Source organism: Coenobita brevimanus, chromosome 3, assembly GCF_032717465.1.
Source record: "Coenobita brevimanus isolate Jiangsu-jjx chromosome 3, ASM3271746v2, whole genome shotgun sequence".
In the NCBI taxonomy this organism is placed as follows: Eukaryota; Metazoa; Arthropoda; class Malacostraca; order Decapoda; family Coenobitidae; genus Coenobita; species Coenobita brevimanus.
In genome coordinates this window covers 4,282,810-4,304,253 of record NC_136956.1, presented here as the reverse complement: position 1 = coordinate 4,304,253, position 21,444 = coordinate 4,282,810, and positions in this window count along the sequence as shown.

Genomic DNA, 21,444 nt, shown 5'->3' with positions numbered 1-21,444 from the left:
TGCCTGTTACAGAACCATAACATACTAGCTAAGCTGAATTATAGCTCAGTGTCCAACTCCCACCTCTGGAAGCAAGCTCCTCTCCAAAATATGGCACTAAGGATTGAGCTTCAGGTGATTTGTTCTTCCCCTGCTGTGTCTCTGCAGGCTGAAAATGATGTTCTCCCACTCCTCCTCATCCAAATGAAACTTACCTGCAGATGCTTTTTAGCCATTCAGCAGTCTTCCCCTCACCACCCACTACCAGCTCTCCATGTCTCTGTGGGGGTCAACCCTTTGGACCCAACCTGGCCTGTCAAGTCCAGACAACTCTAGTTAATATGGGCTCTTCAAGCATGCCAGAAACTGCCACTCCAGCATCCTCCCTGTCAACCTCTGGCGTCAGTGCCTCCTCTCCCTCCTTGATGGGACCTCTCGACCATGGTCTCACATCAACTCAGGGAGTCCTTTAATATGTCCCAGGATGGACATCTGGCCCCCAAAGTCTCCTGGAGCTGGCATCCACCACCTATGCAGAACACCTTGAGATCTACATGGATGGCTTCCACTCCCCAAACACTGCAGCATCAGTGGCAGTGGTGTATACAGGAGATTCATTCATTTGTCCAACTTGGTGGTTGGATCCCCATCATGATAATGTAGTTGCAGAGCTGTTTGCAATCGTTAAGGCCCTTAATTTCCTCAACTCCCACTTCCAGCTTTAGAAGGAGGTACTGTACACGGAGTGTTTGGCAGCTCTTCACCTCATCTTCTTTACACAGTCTCAGTCGGTGAGACGTATGGTTCATAATTTCCAAGCCTTACTTCAGTGCCTTCTCAGCAGGGGCTGAGAGGTCCACTTTCGGTGGATCCCCTCCCATATCGGCATCGGGGCAATGAGATCGCAGATGCCGCCACACAGATGGCCTTGTCTTCAACATTCTCGGAGCCTCTGCCTGCAGAGCAGCCTGGGATGCTGACCTGGATGTTTGTTAACCTTCCTGCCTTAACAACTCATCAAAATATCCTTGGGCCCTAGCATCTTCCCGTGCCTTGGATGTGGAACTCACCAGATTGTGCATCGGGCACGTTGGCCTGGCTTTTCATCTCCACCACCTCAGACTAATCCCTGACCGTTACTGCCAGTGATCCAGCAACCAAGAGGAGACCATAGCCGTTGTACTGCACTACCCTCGCTTCTACTTCATCCACATCAATTTGAGGGGTCGTCTAGCTGTACTAGGAATCACAGATTTCTCTCTCCCAATACTCCTTGGTGGGATGGGCCTGAGCCATCAGCACTGACATTAAGTCCTATACATGTGTGTCTTCCTCAGGACTTCTAAACTACTCCACTGTCTCTAGCTCAGTGGTTCTTAACCTGGGGTACCTGTACCCCCAAGGGGTACGAAACCTTAAACCTGGGGGTACGAGACATGATAGCCAGTGCAATGGTACTGTACCATGAGAAAGCAAAACATATGTTTTCCTAATTTTCCTGTTATTATATTTGTCTCAGTTACTTTTTTAAAGTTGGTGCTGGAAACAATTTTCTTACGTTTTCTATGGTTTCATATACGTTTTCTTGATATATCGTACGGTTCGTGTTAGCGTTGGTCCTGGCTCTGATCCTTGGCTTCAGTTCAGTCACTTGTGTTCTGGGTTCTCACTGAGAGTGAGAGGAGCCAACGAGTATAGCTCAAGTAAGTTTGAAACGTGTTGCACGTGCACTATGCTGTGTGTAGTTGAGTCGATGTGAACAGTGTGAATTGGGTCTGCATTTTGTTTGTGTTCGAGTGGTTGATATTATTGAGGTGAATTACTGGTGCGTGTGGCATTTGTGATTTGTGAAATGTTATTTTTGGTGTGTTATCATTTTATTTGTCACAATATAATGTTTTTTAGTGTGGTATAACTGTAATATTGTCAAAAATAGATGTATTGATAAAAAATATATATTATTGAAGGTACTGTTATGTGCATGAGGAGGAATATGGTGGGCTGTGTATTGTGGTGGTGGTGAATATTCCTCCTCATGCACATAACAGTATCTTCAATATTATATATCTTTTATCAATACATCCACTCTTGACAATATTACAGTTATACCACACTAAAAAACATTATATGTTATATGTTATAACGGTTATTACATCTAGGCCTGCATCTTTCCAGGTATCGGTGTGATGAAGATCTAGTAACTATGTCTAAGAAACGTAAGTGGAAAGACGACTACATTCGTTATGGTTTTACCTGTACAACTGAGGCAGATGGAACTCAACGACCACAGTGCATACTCTGCAGCACAGTATTTGCAAATGCAAATCTCAAACCATCAAGACTCAATGAGCACTTCAACAATCGGCATGGAGGCACAGATGCTGGACATGACTTAAACAGCTTGAAGATCAAGCGGGAACGATTTGATCGAAATGGTACCCTATCAAAGCTAGGTTTTGTGCCAGTTGAGAAACCTTTGTTGCAAGCATCTTATGAAGTTGCCCTTTTGTGTGCAAAGAAGAAAAAAGCTCACACTATTGCAGAGGAGCTTGTCAAACCTTGTGCATTAGAAATGGCAAAAATAGTGATAGGGACAGAAGCTGAAAAGAAGCTTAAACAGATACCTCTGTCAAATGACATTATCCATTCAAGGATTAATGATATGAGTCGAGATATCTTGCAGCAGGTGATAACAGACCTGAAAGCTAGTCCTGTCAAAGTGAGTATTCAGCTGGATGAGTCGACTGACGTTAGTTTTTGCAGTCAGTTGATGGCATTTGTTCGGTATGTGAAGGAGAAAGAAGTGGTAGAAGAATTCTTATTTTGCAAACCTCTGAAAACTACTGCAAAAGCAATTGATGTGTTCAGTCTTGTGAAAGAGTTCTTCTTGGAACATGGAATGACTCTCAACATGTGTGGTTCAATTTGCACTGATGGAGCCCCTGTCATGCTTGGAAATAAATCAGGCTTTGCTACCCTGGTGAAAAAAGAGGTTCCCCATGTAACTGTCACTCACTGTGTGTTGCATCGTCATGCACTTGCTACAAAGACACTGCCAGAAAAATTGAAGACTGTTTTATCAGTTGTTGTGCATGCTGTAAATTTCATCAGAGGACGGGCAGTGAATCACCGTCTTTTTGCATCTTTTTGTGAAGAAATTGGAGCTGAGCACAGTGTTCTTCTTTACCACACAGAAGTGAGATGGCTTTCCCGTGGCAGGGTACTTACACGTGTCTTTGAACTTCATGAAGAAATTATGCAGTTTCTTAGAAATCAAGGCAGTGAAATTGCTGACCATTTTGAAAAGAGGGAGTTCAATTTGTCTCTGGCATATTTGGCAGATATATTCACGCACCTCAATGAACTGAATGTCTCTATGCAAGGAACAGCGATGAATATGATAACTGCCAGAGAAAAGTTATCTGCCCTCACCAAGAAGCTTCCACTGTGAATAAAGCGCATTGAAAGTGGAAACTTTGCAAACTTCCCTTCTCTTGATGAGGCTGCTATTGCTGAAGAGCTGCCCATCGTGAATGAGGTAAAAGAACATTTGCAAGAACTGATTCAGTCCTTCCAAGGGTATTTTCACATTGAAGAAGGTTCTGTGGCACAAAGATGGATACGGGATCCATTTCTTTTCAACCTTGATTCCATGGATGATAATGATATGATGAAAGATGATCTTGTGGAGTTGCAGACCAATGACAGAATCCGAATGGAGTTCGAAAAAATGCAACTGGATATGTTTTGGTGTGCACTACTCCAAACATTCCCACAGTTAGCAGGGAGAGCTCTGGAGGTCCTCGTGCCATTTGCAACTACATACTTATGCGAGGTAGGTTTTTCAACGCTCTTACACATCAAGACAAAAGCCAGAAACCGAATGGATGCAAGTGATGATATGCGTCTGGCACTTTCAAAGAAAGAACCTCGTTTGAACATCATCATTAATGAGAAACAACAACAAAAGAGCCACTGAAAATGTGTTGTTGTGCACTATGTAGTATAACTCATAATTACTGTTATAATGTGCATTCATTGCATCCTACTAATTAACACTTCATATGAAATAAAAAAGTACCTTTGTTCAGTAATTGAAAAATCTAATAATTTCTCAGCAAGGTTTGTATCACTAATCCTTTTCATATGTTTGTATTGTATTTATATTGGATGGGGGTACGAGAAAATTTTCTGAGATATCAAGGGGTACGGGCACTGAAAAAGGTTAAGAACCACTGACTAGAGTCTAGCTAGATAGTTCTCTTCATGAGCCTCTGGGAGGGCTCCTCCAGGCCTCCATTCAGTGACAGCCTTACAACCAACACTACGACCAATAATGCATTATTAATAACCTATTATTAATTTTCTCAGGTTCCTGTAACTCATTCATCTAAATAACATGATGTGGCATCAGCTGGAATACCTATCATAAAAGAATTATTTTTCTCGACCATCAAAGTGCTAATGGTGACGGTATGAACACGGGAGTCTTGTCAGATTTATTAATTTTATTCTCACTTAACTTTGTAATTACTTTAAATAGGGTGAAATACTTGACCTAACGATCTAAGGGTCAATGGGGACAGTAGTAACACCCACCAGGGCCGGATCCAACACTATGGAAAAAAAAGGGGGGGGGAGAGGTATGCGTGATTTCTGGCAGAATTACCCCTTGATGCACTTAAGGAATTAAAAAAAAACAAAAAAAGAGTATTTTGCTTGATTTAATCATAGAATGATACAAGGACAAACCGTATAAGAGCTACCATCGACACTTTTTTTTTTTTTTTTGACAGGGATTATCTTTCATGTTTGTAAATGAATTTTGGACGCCTAGATTCTGCAGAAACATTATTTGTCACTAAAGATTGCATAATTCATTAATGACACTCATCATTCTCCAAAAACAATGTGTTACTGAAGAGCACGAAGTTAGGTTTGTTGACGTCGGCAATGGTCTCCAACAGACAGCAATGGGTCGAATCGGATTCGAAACTCATCCCCAAATCGCTCGTTAGTTATGTTTGGTTAAATTAAGTTGGGTTTGGTTAAATTATGTTAAGTTAGGCTGAGCTGTACAGTATTAAGTTATGTTAGATTAGGTAAGGTCAGCAGGAACGAACGATTAATAACGGACTGACTTCAAGCGAAAAGTTCAACATGGCGAGTGGCCGCTTGCCACAGTTTGCATGTAAAATTGGTGGTTTTATAGTTGATATTTTCAGAGTTACGCATTACCGCAGCTTTTAAAGCTATCACAATAATAATTACATTACAGTTTATTGAGAACAAAAATACAAATGTAAATTTTATGCATGGGAGGTCTCCTACAGTTTCACCCAATATAATAGGCAAGTGCAAGTCCTGTAAGATATTTAATGTATATATTATGGTAAATTGTAGTAGTAGTGGCGACCATCATCCACGCACTTGATGTAGTGATGCCTTTTGCTTCCATCACCGTTATCTTTCTTCTTCTGTCTGCCTCTCTCTCTCTCTCTCTCTCTCTCTCTCTCTCTCTCTCTCTCTCTCTCTCTCTCTCAACTTTTCCGCCACTTCTTATTGCTCTTCTTTATTTTTCAGGTGGCTTTTCACTGAGTGACAAGTCTAATGGTTCCCTTCAACCAGGAAACCATTTACAAGGCTGAGTGTTAATCATATAACCAACTCGCACGTGTTCCCTACGTGTCAGCAAGTGGATTGGCGGAGGGTTAGTGCCCCTCCCCGTAAAACAACTAACTCAAAGACAGACGGCCCATCCCTTACAGGATTATGGTGTCTTGGTAGAGATAAATAGACTATGGCATGCACCATCATTCTTTTATATTAAGTAACCACTGGTTTCCCGAAAATAGAGGGGCAAGACGCCTCTCATGCTCCCCAGATCCATGCATGTTTAGGCTCTTGAGACTTACTCTAGTAAATCTTTAGGAGACAAGACCAGCTTATTTTGCAGTTCTCTTCTGTATTTTCTTAAACTTCGCCATCATGGGACTCTTTGAATATTTTCTGTGTGCCTTTTCATGTTTCTGTGTTTCTTTTCTTTTACAAGTGATGAAAAACGCTTAAAAGGTGGTGTTTGTTTATAATCCCGAACTGTGCAGACGACAGATGGAAGCCATCCTGCGGTGCACGAAGACAGGCGGAAAGCATCTTGTGGTGCACGAAGACAGAGGGACGCCAACTTAGAATGCAATTTTTGAACAAAAATATCCTTAACAGTGCCTATTTGTCCAAACCTAACTTAATTTATAACCTTACTCACCCCAACTTAACCTAACCTATCCAAACATTCCAACCTAATCTGACCTATCCTTTTTGTGATCATACTTTTCTTGTTCATTAATGGATCCTCTTTATGCACTAAAATGCACTTCTGTACTCCTGTACAAAGTAAAAAAAAGTCAATTCAAAGGTGAATATTATGGTTAACTCTTAAGAGGTAGTCCTATGTCTCATTAAGGATTATCCTTACTGTCAGTTAAGGCCTGTAATTAGCCCTCCCCCCCCAACCTAGTCTTAGTCATTCTACAGCCACTGTGTATTGTCTAGTAATATCTCCCTATCAAACTTCATGCCTAAAATTCTCATCTATTTTTTTATAGTCATCCATGTACAAATAATATGAGATATTCAATAAACTCACCTTGACTGGTGTGTTTGTTTGGCAGATTGGGCCACTTAATCCCTAGGTTAGCAAGTCATGTGCTTCCGATTGGTACCTCTACCAGAGGAGTTGTCCCTACCATGACAGGGCTAATGGAGACAATATTGAACTTTCCTGCTGAACAGAACTGGATATTATTTTTGTTCCTACCAAGAACTGATCTGGTTATTTTATAGGTTATCTATAGTTAGATCTACAGTACTCTATGTATTGATTCTTGTTGTTGACTGAAGGGCTGTCACCCGCTGGAGGCCCGTAGGAGTCTTTCCAGAGGTTCACACAAAGAACTTCTTGCTTAGAGGCAGTGTAGTAGTCTAGATCTTCTGAGGAAGATGCACATGAAGCAAAGGGCATCATGTCATAGCTGATGGCTTAGGCCCATTTTGCTAGGGAGTTATGGGAGGGAGAAGTCCGTGATTCCGAGGGCAACAAAACAGTCCCTCGAGTTAGTGTATGTGGAGTAAAAATGTGGGCAGTGCAATACAGAGTCGGTTATGGTTTTCTCTTTCCTCCTGCACCACAGGCTATACGGGTCTGGGACTAGTCTGAGGAGGAGATGAGATGTTAGGCTAGCATGTCCAGTGCACCATCTGGGGAGGGCCACATTCAGTACACAAGAACACTCAAACCCATGGATGATGAGACGGGTACGTGCAGTATAACCCCAATGTTGTGGCAGAAAGGCGAACCCTTGGGTCAGAATCCAAGGCCGTTTTGCAGGTGACTGCCAGGAGCTGATACTACTGTGCATAGCTTCCGAGAGAAGTACGGTGGAATGATGACAAGGCCATCCATGAAGACATATGTGATTTCATTGCCCCTGATGCCAACATGAGACAGGACTCACTGAATGTGGACCTCCCAGTCCCTGCTGAGAAGGCACTGAAGCAATACTTGGATGCCTTAAATTAGATACTTCGCCATTTTAGGTCGTGTAAAAACGAGGAGGAAAAGAGCTGTCACACAGTCCGTGAAGAGTATCATCTTCTGAGGCTATAAATGGGAAATAAAGACTTCAAGGGTCTTACAGACAGCAAAGAGCTCTGCTACTACAATGTCATGGAGGCCATCCAACCACCAAGCTCGGCAAAGGGACAGATCCGCTATATACACTCCTGCCACTGATGCTGCAGTAGCTGGGAAGTAGGACCTGTTCGTGTGGATTTCCAGATGACTTGAATAGGTAGTATGTGCTTGCTCCTAAAAGACTTGAGGGGTAAGTTGTCCATCCAAGGATGTACTGAAGGACTATGTTAGCTGATGTGAGACCATGGTCGAGAGGTCCCACCAAGGAGAGATTGGAGGCACTGATGCCAGTAGTTGATGGGGAGATCTCCCCTATGTAAACATTCTTTGTTTTATGGTATTTCCATCGGAAATCAATAACATTTTTAGTGTACCTCAGGTAGATGTGTAACCACCTCTTAATTACTGTAATAAAATTATATAGCTTTAAATTTATTATAAAACTGTAAGGTGTACAGAAGTGCAATTTCAAACTTGCAGAGGATCCATCAATAAACAAGGTTAGGTTAGGTTGATATGATTGTTTATGTTAGCATTAAACAGATTAGACTTGGATAAATTTTGGTAGATAACGTTAGGTTTGGATAAATCAGACTGGGTAAGTTACGAAAATTTAAGTTAGGTTTGGATAAACCAGCACTGATAAAAGGAACTTTGTGCCAAATATGGCATTTTAAGATGGCGTCCATCTGTCCTTGCCCCATTGGGAGTTATATACAAAGACCTCTTTTTAAACACTATCAAGCAGTGTGGAGAACAGCCATTCAGTGACCATGGGCAATGCATGCAGTTATATTGGAAACTTTATAAACGATACTGTTGATGTGATACGTTATTCATCACTGATGAAAGAATTTTAAAAAAATTAAACTTGAAAATGAAATTGAAAAATACTCAAAGAATCACACAAAAGGCTTTGGTAAAGAAAAAAACTGTAGAAAACTGCAAATATGATTATCCCATGTCTCCCTAACCCACTGTATCCCGTCAACATATGGGTACATCAGAATTTTTTTTCACACTGAGACCCGTCGACATACTGGTATGTTCTTTAAATGCAAGGTCCGTCATTGGCACAGTTTTCAAGTTTCATGGGTGATTTCTGGCAAGCTTATGCGGGAGACCTTCCTCTACCCGCTGCCAGGCGGGGACACTCCCTGACTCCGCGTGACCCCCGCACACCATTGTCTTGGTCACTCACATGTTAGCAGTGACCCAGTAAAGACATGTCATGCCATGGTCTCTCTGATGACGATTGGTGCCAGATAAAGAAACAAGCAGCAGTTATGACGAGGTCCCGTTGCCAAGGAATGTGCGGTATGTTACGTACCGTAAGGCTAGGGAAGGCCTACCTGGACCCCAACCACGTGCATGCACCTCTCTCCAGCCTATGGACGAAGGATCTGGCAAGGACGAGGACGAGGACGGAGCCACAGGTCTTGGTGTTCCCTCGTGGTTGGGGAGGGGGAGGAATTCGCCATGGGGAGTTGAAGGTGTAGCAAAGAGAAAAATAAGGTATGGGCCTACTGCTTTGTCTGGGGAAAGTATGAGTGGTGGGCCAGGCTTGAGTGAAAGGGAAAGTGGTGATGGCAGGGAGGCAGCTTCCGAGCAAGCACTTGGTGCAACTGGGGAGCAAGCAGGTGAGGAGGAGCCGTGCCCCAGCACCTCTTTCCCCCAGGAAGATTCCCGTGCTTCCTCCCCAGAGCCCAGTGATATGGGGAAAGGAAGGAAAGGGAAGGGAAAAGGAAGAGGGAAGAGGAGTGCGAGTGGGGAAGGGCACCGCTCTCCACCTTCCCAACCACCCCCACCACCCTCTCCTCCCCACCCTGATGGAGGCGACGATGGAGACAGCTGTATGTCGTGGGACTGGGAAGATGGGAGTGATTTCACTCCCATCATTCACCACTTCATGGAAGAGTGGCAGTCTGGTTGTACTGCACCTGGCCTCCATGCAGGCTCCACCAGGGTGGATTTCCTCCACCTATACTTTAGTGAGGAGTTTGTGGAGTGAATTGTGGATCAGACAAACACTTTCTCTAGCAGCCAGTGCCTTGAAAGTGAGCTTGAAGGAAAAACTAGCATGCTACTCCCAACAATATGACTACCCAGTAATCACAGGTGAGATTTTCATCCTTTTTCCGCTGGTTCTCTTGATAGGTATTGTAAGGAAAAAACAAATTGCGGCATCCTGGTCTACAGACTCTATGTTCAGCACACGTTTCTTTGGCAAGGTAGTGGATTGTAATAGATTTCAACAAATTCTGAGCTGCCTCCACTTTTACAATGCCGAGGACCCTTCTAATGCTAATAACACTGAAAGAATGAGGAGAATGAGGATGGTATTTGTGTCACCTGTGAGAAAAGTTCCACTCATCTTTCTATCCTTACAGAGACCTGGTCATAGACGAGAGTCTTGTGTTGTGGAGAGGCAATATTTCTTTTCACCAGTACATACCCAGCAAAAGACACCGTTTTGGGTTCAAGATCTTCGTAATGTGTGACTGTAAGACTGGTTATGTGCAAGACATAGTCTTGTACACCAGCGCACAGACAGACATAACAGAAGATCGGAATATAGGACTCTCAGGGGCTGTGGTGAAGACCATGACTGAGGAGTACCTTCATCATGGTCACATCTTGTACCTGGACAGCTGGTACACGAGCCCCCTTCTTGCTCTGTACCTCCACCTTCACAACACTGGAGTCTGTGGCACAATCAAGAAAAACTGTCGGCATATGATCAGGGTTGGAAGGAAGCGTGACAAGAATGAGGTGGTATTTCTCAAGGCAAATAACATCCTCACCACCGTATGGAACCACAGCATGGAAGTTTTCCTCCTGTTGATGATACACCGCCCCTTGATACACCGCACTGACTCCATGGATTACCGCAGCAGAGGAGGCTCCACGTTTCGAAACCGGAGTCAGTAATTGACTATAAGGTCAGCATGAGGCAAGTTAACCAGTCTGACTCCATGATTTCCAATATGGAATGTGCCAGGTCCACACTGAAGTGGTACAAAAAGCTATTTTTCCACCTCCTAGACATCACAGTCTTCAACCCCCACTACCTCCACACCTTGACTACAGATGCCTCAGAGACATTCGAGGGGTTTGTGAGGGAGCTGTCCCAGGAAATAGTCTCGAAATATGCAGAGGACAGGCCCCACCACCGGCCACGCCCCGCCACTGCTGGTCAGACTCCCCTACGCCTCTCCAGACGCCACTTCCCTACCACCATCCCTCCTCAATCGAACCGTCCCAGACCCGAGGGTCGCTGTCATGTATGCAGTCACTCAGAAGCAAGACCAACCACTCAGAGAAAAGATACGAGATACGAGTGTATTGAATGCAACGTTGGATTGTGTGGTGTTCCTGTTTCCAGGAATACCACACCTTAGTACATTACTGATACTGAATGTGCTCGCAACATATGACACTCACTAAAATAGCAAGGCCTGTAAAAATATGTGATAACAGTTATATGCGGTGGAAACTGGTATAATGATTTGTGGAAAAGTATAATGTAAGTTGAAAAATAGAATGTAAGTTGAAACAACAGTCATAGTGAGTCAACTGTGCAAGAATTTGGCGATTTTGATGTATTCAGTGAGTGAAACAATGCTTGTATTGCCTATACTATTCTTGTACTACATATAAATTCGTACCAAATTAACAAATATCTACCTATACTGAGCGGTTTGCAATAGTTACCCCTACCATAGAAAGTGTGACAGCAGCAGCCCGGCTCCAGAGAAGACGATAGGCTAGGATGGTGATGGTTCGGACAGTGGGAGGGTTCGGACGGTGCATTCCCTGAGGTACTTATGGGACCTAGGGCCGTGTGATCTTGCATTTAAGTGGGAGAGTTTGTTTACTTCGACCACATGGAACCTCTAACCTAGAAACCCCTCACTTTTTGATGCAGTTAAGATTTTATGTTTTATTTGCATCTCCCATGTAATAATTTGATCGTATATTGTAAGCTCTACCTTTATGAATATGCCAGACATCGAACTGTGCATTATCAGGGTGAATCTGTGTTGCATGTAGAACATGTTACTATGAAAAACGAATGTTAAACTCTCTCGGGTGAAACTTGAGAGTACCCGTCAATTAATTACATAGATTCGAAATTATTCGGACAGTTGACGAGAGGGATGGTTCGGACAGTCCAAACTATCCCTCCACGACTACCAAGTCATGAACTTATCAAATGATAATGCTACTTTTGATCATTTATAATTGAACACATAGTGAAACATCATCTTCACAGTTTTCAGGGAATATATATTTATAATTTTGTTTATTTAACCTATTCCTCAAAGTGTAAGAAGATGGAAGAGGTATTACAATTTCTATTTCAGTTTTGCAGGCTGCAATATACGTTAAAAGTCGTAAGTTAGTCAGTTTGAAATAAGGCCTAGAAAGTGAAAAGTGAAGTCAGTATTCAGTATTCCAGAGGGGGAGAGAGAGAGAGAGAGAGAGAGAGATGGCTAATTATGCATAACATTGAAGCAGAAAGTAAGATGTTAAATCAGTTACTGATAAATCTAGTGAAGGTTATTTCAATTATATATATATATATATATATATATATATATATATATATATATATATATATATATATATATATATATATATATATATTTTTAACAAACATCAACTGGTTCATTTAGGTTCTGAAGTTTAATATTGTACTTTAGGAAAATGAAATGTCTTTGAATTAATAAATGTTTGTTTTTATCCAATCCAACTCGCATAATTTTAAGAATATGTTGAGTAATACATATGGCCGAACCATCCCACCTTTCTGTCCAAACCATCACCACTGGTAGGGATGGTTTGGGCGATTTAATCACATGTGTCTCGAAATTTCATATTATCAACCTAAAGAGCCAAATGATGTGGCAACATTTTAACTTACACCAGATTACTCTCCCGCTTAAACCTGAATATTTAAGAAATATATATATATATATATATATATATATATATATATATATATATATATATATATATATATATATATATATATATATATTTTAAGTGTCCAAACCCTCATCGCCCTCCCCTTCCAGATGTTCGGAGGGTCATCTGCATGGCACACTTCTAAGCCCAGGTGATCACTTTTTTGGTATGTTCCAATGTTTCTCATAAGAAATCGGAGATTTGAGAAAAAAAAAAAATCCAAAATCTTCCAGGATTAGGGGGGTCATTGGTGAAAAATCTGCCAGGACATGGCGAGTTAATGATTATTAAATTTTTTAACTCCCAGTTGGCAGCCTTGATAAGAGTCACATGATTTACTTTACTGCCACCTGGCAACTCACTTTCTGGCCTCTGAGAAAGTAGCAGGTGCTCTCCCATACCTGCTTTTTTTTTTTTTTTTTTTTTTTTGAAAGCATATGAGGCCAATAACTAAGGTAAATTTGGAATTTCTTTTGGTTAGGACTAAAATCCTCAACTTGGGGTTTACAGTAAGTTTGACTGGAGTCAGAGTTGGCAGCTGCTTAAACTGGCTTATAATTCAGTCATTTGGGGGAGGGGAGGCATATTTCAAAAGCTGGTCATGTCTGACAGAACAGAAGGCAAAAATCAAATGAATCACACACACACACACACACACACACACACACACACACAAAGGAGAAAGGCACCATAGATTCATCGCCAAGTCAAGTATGGGCCAAAATAAGATAATTAACCAGAATTTTTTTTATTTAGCTTGAATCAGAGTTGTTAACTGAATACTAGAGTTAGAAGTATACTGGAGATAGCTGAATACTAGAATTAGCTGAATATAAGAGTTATCTGAAGCAGAATACTATAGTTGTCCCACCCATGAAACATATACTTGTGACGGTATTAACACCTTCAGTCCAATTATTCATTCTGTAGATAAAACTCTTTAACCCGAGGCGTCCCAATGACGTATGGATACGTTCCCACGTTTTGTCACAGTGACACCTGACGATGTATCCATATGTTTTGAAAGTGCAAGGTCCGTCATTTGCACATTTTTCAAATTTCACGCATGATTTTTGGTACATATATGCAGGAAAATAAGGTATGGTCCTTCTGTGTTGTCTGGGGAAAGTACGAGTGGTGTGGCGAGTGAGGGGTGAATGGGAAAGTGGTGTGGGGGGAGTGAGCGGTGAAAGAGAAAGTGGTGGGGAGAGGGAGGCAGTGCTAGCACGTGGTGTACGTTGGCAGCCGGCAGGCGAGAAGGAGCTGCTCCCTAGCCTGCAATATTCCCGTGCTTCCTCCCCACAGCTCTGTGATGTGGGGAAAGGAAGGAAAGGGAAGGGAAAGGGGAAAGGAAAAGGGAGAGGGAATAGGAGCAAGAGTAGGGAAGGGTGCCGCTCTCCACCTTCTCAACCTCCCCCACCACGCCCTTCTCCCCACCCTGATAAGGAATACCACACCTTGTTACATTACTGATACTGTGTGTGCTTCCGATAATATAACACTTACTGTAAAAGTAAGGCCTGTACATATGCGATAATATGATGCTAAGTATAATAGTAAGACCTGTAAGTATGTGATAACAATTATATAAAGTGGAAACGGTGTAATGTTAGTGGAAAAGTATTATATAAGTTGAAAAATAGAGTGTAAGTTGAAACAACAGTCATAGCGAGTTTATTCACTACGTACAAAGACACAACTATCTTCCCAAGGTTTGACGCACATATAGTGGAAAAATCGAACCATTTGCAACATGCAGTAGTAGAGATTGGTTTTTCATTGTATTTCGCCAGGTGTAAATTATCTTTGGACGGAACTAGGAAGATAGTTTTGTCTTTCATTGTATATATGCTATAATATTACACTAAATATAATCCTAAGGCCTGTATATATGTGATAACAGTTCTATAAAGTAGAAACGGGTGTAATGGTAGTGGAAAAGTATTATATAAGTTGAAAAAAAAAGAATGTAAGTTGAAAGAAGTCATAGCGAGTTTGCTCATTATGTAAATATGCGCTAATATTATGCTAGAAATAATCGTAAGGCCTGTAAATATGTGATAACAGTTCTATAAGGTGGAAACTGGTATAATGTTAGTGGAAAAGTATTATGTAAGTAAAGAAAATGAAATGTACGTTGAAACAACAATCATAGCATATCATATCTGACCAATTTGGGCGATTTCGCTATGCTCACTCAATGGAACGATGCTTATTTCGCCTATATTTTTGTGTGAAAACCAATTATTTCTTGTACTACATGTTATTTTGTTCCAGATTCGTAAATATCTACCAATTCTGAGTGATTTCCAATACGTACCTCAACTATAGAAAACGGGACAGCAGCTGAGCTCCTTTACAGTACCAGGTGCACGGTGGCTCACCTGTTTTGACCATTTCTAGTCTCAGGTAAGCACTTTCTTTGTGATCTGCCATCGTTTCTCACCAAAAGCGGAGGTTTGAGCCAAAAAAAATCAAATCCAAAATCTGCCAGGATTCAGGGGTGTCAGTGGCAGAAAATTGGCCGGGATGGGGTGGGTTAAGCCCTTTTCATGCGGTCATATTTTCAGTTTTCTTCTTGCTAATGTTCAGGGCCGGCATTCTCGTTGGTTGAGAAAGCTCCCTAACACCTCTTCCTTAGTGATTTTTTTTTTTTTTGGTGTTGTTATTCCACGTCGTTTCTTACGAAGCGGAATCTTAGGTTAGGTCATGTCCGTCTGTCTTATCGTCCATTACTCTGTACGTCCGTTCGTCCGTTCCATATGCTGTATTTCAGAAACCATTTGTTGGAATATTCTTATATTGTGCATGATTGTATGGCCATATACGAGGTTGATGCCCGTCCTTTCGAAATTTTGAAAAATCCAAGATGGCCGACTTATGATCAATTTTCTATTTTTGAAACTTTAAATCCTTTCTATCTCCTTTAACAGTAGGTTTACAGGTTGTAACAATGTGGAACATAGTCTCTCTGGGACTTTTTTCTATTACACCTTACTGTCCTTTTCTGTGTAACATGAATCCTTCTAACATCAACATACTCTGGATAAATTACACAAAATTGTGTTAGCCAGGTGTGCAACAAAAATCAGTGAGGAAGAGGTGGAAGCCTCCTTAACTGGCGAGAATACAAGCCCAAGTGCTATTCCCATTCGGCCAGACATGTACAGTACAGATTCAGGCAAAAGGTTAGTGAAGGCTGTATTGAACACCTTCAGTTTTAATATTTCCATCTAAACCTGAATATATTCATGTGGTGGCAGTGAACATACATTATCAAAACGTGTCTTTGGACTGACATGATTATGCAGCACAAGTATTTTACATACTGAATGTTTGTAAACCCCGTATCATTGTTTTCTGTTTTTCTGTTTATTTATATATAGATATATTACTGTTTATTGATTTATATACTTATGTAAGCTTTTTTAAGGGGGCAATAGTTTCCTGCTATTATTGTTTACCAGATTTTTTTTTCCCGTTGTTGGCAGAAATTTGATACTTTTGGAGAGGGAACAAGTTGCACACAGTCTGCAGAGAGGTTGGGTCCTTCAGTTACCAGTGTAATAGTTCCAATAGCCGTGGTATTGCGTTTATAAGCATATCATGAGACGAGGAGAGAGAAACATCATCTTGAATCATGTGGCAGTATAATTGTTTTCTTTTAATACTGCATGACATAGCATCCACTCAGAGATGCATAGTCTTGTAAAATAAACAAGTATGCATATACTTGAGATATAATCTACAATTAATTCCAATACTGTGTAACATAACATCATCTCAGATATCCAAAGTCTTGTGAATTGAAGTATGTGGTAATGAACTGTTAAGGATGATATATAATATGAAAATCATTAGAGCCGTGAATTGTGTGGCCACTGACAGACCATTTGTGCCACCTGTGCATTGGCCACACCCGATTATCTTATGGACAATCATGAAGGCGGATCTGCCCCTCCTTTCTGTAACCACTGTCAGACCTAACCTACCCTACTGTACACCTAACTTAATTTCGCCCACACCCCTTCTAACCTCACCTAACCTACCCTACACCTAACTTAAGCCCACCCAGACCCCTTCTAACCTCACCTAACCTACCCTTCATAAACTTAACCCCATCTAGAACCCTTCTAACCTCATCTAACCTAACTTACACCTAACTTAAGCCCACTCAGACCCCCTCTAACCTCACCTAGACCCACCCAAGCCCCTTGTAACCTAACCTAACATCGAATCCACCCAAGCCACTCCTAACCTAACCTCCCAACCCACCCAACCTCATCCTAACCTAACCTAACATCTCCTAACCCACCTAAACCCCCTAACCTAACTTTCCAAACCACCCAAGCCCCTCCCAACTAACCTAACATCTTCTAATCCACCTAAGCCCCTTCTAACCTAACCTTCTAACCCACCCAAGCTCCTCCTAACCAAACCTAATCTAGCCTTCCATCCGATGTGTTATTTTTACACTTAATTCTTATTGTTTCCAAATGCTTTTATTCAATATATAGGCAGCTCTTGTAATGAAGGAAGGAATGAACGTTGTGTCCAATGTTCGTATTCTTGTTGGTTAAAGAAGGTCCCCAACACCACTTCTTCAGAGATTTATTTTTAGATATAGCTTGTTAATATCCTTGAGTGTTATTTATGCAAAGTAAGGCGATATTGGAAGGATTTATGCTACACAGAAGAGGACGTAAGGTGCAATGAACAAAATGAATCGCTTCCTAACATCTCTTCTTTATCGATTTATCTTTGGATATGGGTGGCTACTGTCCTATTGCAGATTATTTATGCAGAGTATGGCAATATTGGAAGGATTTATGCAACGCAGAAGAGGACAGTAAGGTGTAATGAGCATAATAAATCGCTTAAAGAAAGGCATTAGGGAGCTTTCTCAACCAAGGAGAATATGGGTCTAAGCCTCCTAAACTGAATATAACCCGGCAGTTCCACCACCCGGCCATATCGGTGCCACCGCGTGAGGGCGTGCATGAAAGCTGTGTCTGAACTTTCCTATCTATCCATCTATAGCTAGACGCCTTAATCCAGTAAGGGGTGGCCACAAACATATTGCCTCCATGTCTCCCTGTCCCCCACCCCATTTTGCTGCTCTCCCCCCAGCTCACACCTCCTTCTTTCATATACCTCTCCACTCCATCCCTCCATCTCATCCTTGGTCTCCTCCTCCTCCCCCCTTCAACCTTCCAAAGTTGTATAAAATTGTTTGGGGGAAGGACTAATAAAGCTGAATAAATACATTAGAATAAAAATTAAAAACTTACACAAATAATAAAGTACAGCGAATTCCTCTACAAAAATAAAACTCATACAATGCACTTCAGGACAGTAATAAAGTTAATCGCACTCTTACAATGTAATGTACAGCCGACCACACAAATTCGTCCCTCTGAACATGCACGTAGTATAGGAGATGATCTGGTATCACTGGCATGGGAAGAGTTGACAAGTAGGCTGTAATTTGAGAAGCCGACTCTAAGATACTCGGTAAATTGTGTATAGGAATATATTCTATATGTAGCTACTCTTTTATATTTAAGAAATATTAGAAACAGAATGTGTTATGGGATAACAAGATATAATAGAGATCAACAAGTTAGGAAAAATAAAACATTAATCGTGAACCGGACTACTTTTCAAGATCTCACCCCTCCTCTCTCTCTCTCTCTCTCTCTCTCTCTCTCTCTCTCTCTCTCTCGTTACGACCAAAGGAAATGAAGCTGGTTTTAAAGAGTTCCATACGATTTCTCGAGCATGTGAAGCTTGTGATCAAAGAATTGATTTCGATGCAATAATACGAATGCGTATTTCATATCATAATATATATCTAATCCTGGTAGAATACAATATTTATTATGGAACGAGCATAGAGATGAATCCTTTTCATTTGCTTCATTTTGTTCGCTGCTTTGAAACGTTCATGAATCGGGTAATATATCTGAAACAGAAGTGTTAACTTGAGGATAGGGAACGCTGTAACCTAGAACACGACGAATTCTTATCGAGGTAATAACAGGACGTTATCAGTAATGGCTCAGCAACAGGATAAAATGGCTTTGCGGGGCCAAATTATAGGCTTGAAGAGAAGTGGCTTCAGTGTTTCTGCCATAGCACATGAACTAGGCATTACGAACAAAACTGTAAACAAGTGGTGGAGACGGTGGGAAGCTGAGGGTAATCTGCGTGATCGTCCGAGATGTGGTGCGCCAAGATCGACAACACCCGATGATAACCGCAGAATTATTGAAGAACCAACTGCACATCCTTTAAGCAACGCAGTGTCGATCAGGGACCGCCTACACCTCCAAGTTTCTACCGAAACGGTGCGACGACGTTTAAGAGAAGGTGGCTTGAGACATAGAATTCCTGCATCTAAAGAGAGACTAACAGATAGGCATCTATTGGACAGGCTTCGATTTGCAGAAACGCATGTTAATGAAGGATTGGACTTCTGGGGTAGAGTTATTTTCAGTGATGAAAAAACTTTTTCTTCTACAACTCACGGACCACTCCATTGCTATAGCCGACCTGGCACTAGGTATTCGAGGGAGAACATTGTCGAGATTGCAAGAAGCGGCCACGTAACTTGCAATGTGTGGGGCTGGATTCATTTGTATGGCATTGGTGAACTGACAGAGATCGAAGGGAGATTCAATTCCCAAGTATACCTGGAATTGCTGGAGGAGGTGATGATACCCAGTGTTCGGGCTATGGCTTTACCCTACCCTGAGAGAATTGTGTTTATGCAGGTAAGGTATTCACTCATTAGCAATCAAATAACATGATTGCAATATATAATGAAGTGGTAATTGACATGCACTAAAACAAGAGCATATTTTATATAAGTCTCTTTTATATAAAGAGTCAGTGTCTTGACGAATTTGCATATGTCAACAGTAAATCGGTATAACTATGTATCTCTTTTGTGGCATATCTATAATCTACAATAATATCTTACAAAGTTGTATATCAATAGGTTATCCACTTCTATAATAACTATATAACCGCATTCATATTATCAGTCTGATCGTTCTAACTATCCTCATGACATATAATGCCATATATATATATATATATATATATATATATATATATATATATATATATATATATATATATATATATATTATTGTATTATACATCATATATTCATATTATATATTATATTTATTTGTTATAGGATAAGTGTCCGGTTCATTCTGCTGGGATAATTCGTCGTTGGTTCAACGATCAACGTGATATAGATTTACTTGACTGGCCGAGCAAAGGCTGTGACATGGACCCTATTGAAAACTGCTGGGGAAACCGTCCAGTCTTGGAATCCAGGTCAAGAGAGAACTTCTCGTGGACTTCTCAACCATACGAAAGAGGAGTGGGAACTATTTCGGCGAAATCCTGAAGTAGTCTACAACACAGTTGCATCAGTACCAAACAGGCTTCAGGAAGTTATTGAGAAGCATGGTGGATGGACTGGTTACTGACCTGTAATTAATTTTTCAGTAAGACTGTAACATGCAACCTTATCACTTGCATCCAGCATGAAAATCACCCATTATTTTTAGTTATGACTCGTTATAAAAGTAAAAAATGTTAAAATTGTTGTATTACATTTGGATTTATTTTGCATACACATGTATGCACATATAATTTGCATTGTAATTTGTTTCAAATATAATTGTAATAAGTAATAAACTGTAAATAACCAAATTTTTCCCTTAATAACCAAATACACAAAACATTTAGCATAAGATGAAAACGATTATCATCAATATGTCTATGAAATAAAAGTCTTTCTTGATAAAGTACTCATTAATGTATGTTATTCATTTCCTTAACGTTGACTTCGTCGTATTAGGTCCCGTCGAGACCAGTGAGCTTTGCTTGGCAAACTTTGCCTCTTCATGAGCAAAGCCTGTCGTATGCATTTATGCTTCTCTTCAAACAACGCTTCGTGAACAAAGCATGACGTGACTAAAATAGGATAGCGCTGTGTGACACACAAAAAGAAACTTACGTTCTAATACATCAGTGTTATAAGATTAAGAATAGACTAGGTATAGCATATTTAGTAAAGATCTTTAATAGACAGAATTTTGAATAAATCATAAAAACAATTATTGGCACAAAATATAATACGATGTATTACAAAAACACAAGAGAAATTATTTTAAACCTTTTTTACAAAATAGGGAAACAAATGAAATATCAGGCGTTTAAGCAAAGGAAATGAGTAACCTAAAAAGCTTATTTCATTTCTTTAATTAAGTTTATACTAGTCTTCTCAATCGTTCTAAAGATTATAAGAAATTATAATGCAGCTTCACCCTAGACACACGACCTAAATTTAACGTCTTTTCAGGGCCTTACGAATGAGACAAAGAAAATGGAAAAGCGCTACATATTCACGAGAGAGTGACAAAGAGAAAGAGACATATTCACGAGAGAGAGAGAGAGAGAGAGAGAGAGAGAGAGAGAGAGAGAGAGAGGAGGAGTGGGATCTGTAAAAGTAGTCCGGTTCACGATTAAGGTTTTATTTTTCCTAACTTGTTGATCTCTATTATATCTTGTTATCCCATAACACATTCTGTTTCTAATATTTCTTAAATATAAAAGAGTAGCTACATATAGAATATATTCCTATACACAATTCACCGAGTATCTTAGAGTCGGCTTCTCAAATTACGGCCTACTTGTCAACTCTTCCCATGCCAGTGATACCAGATCATCTCCTATACTACGTGCATGTTCAGAGGGACGAATTTGTGTGGTCGGCT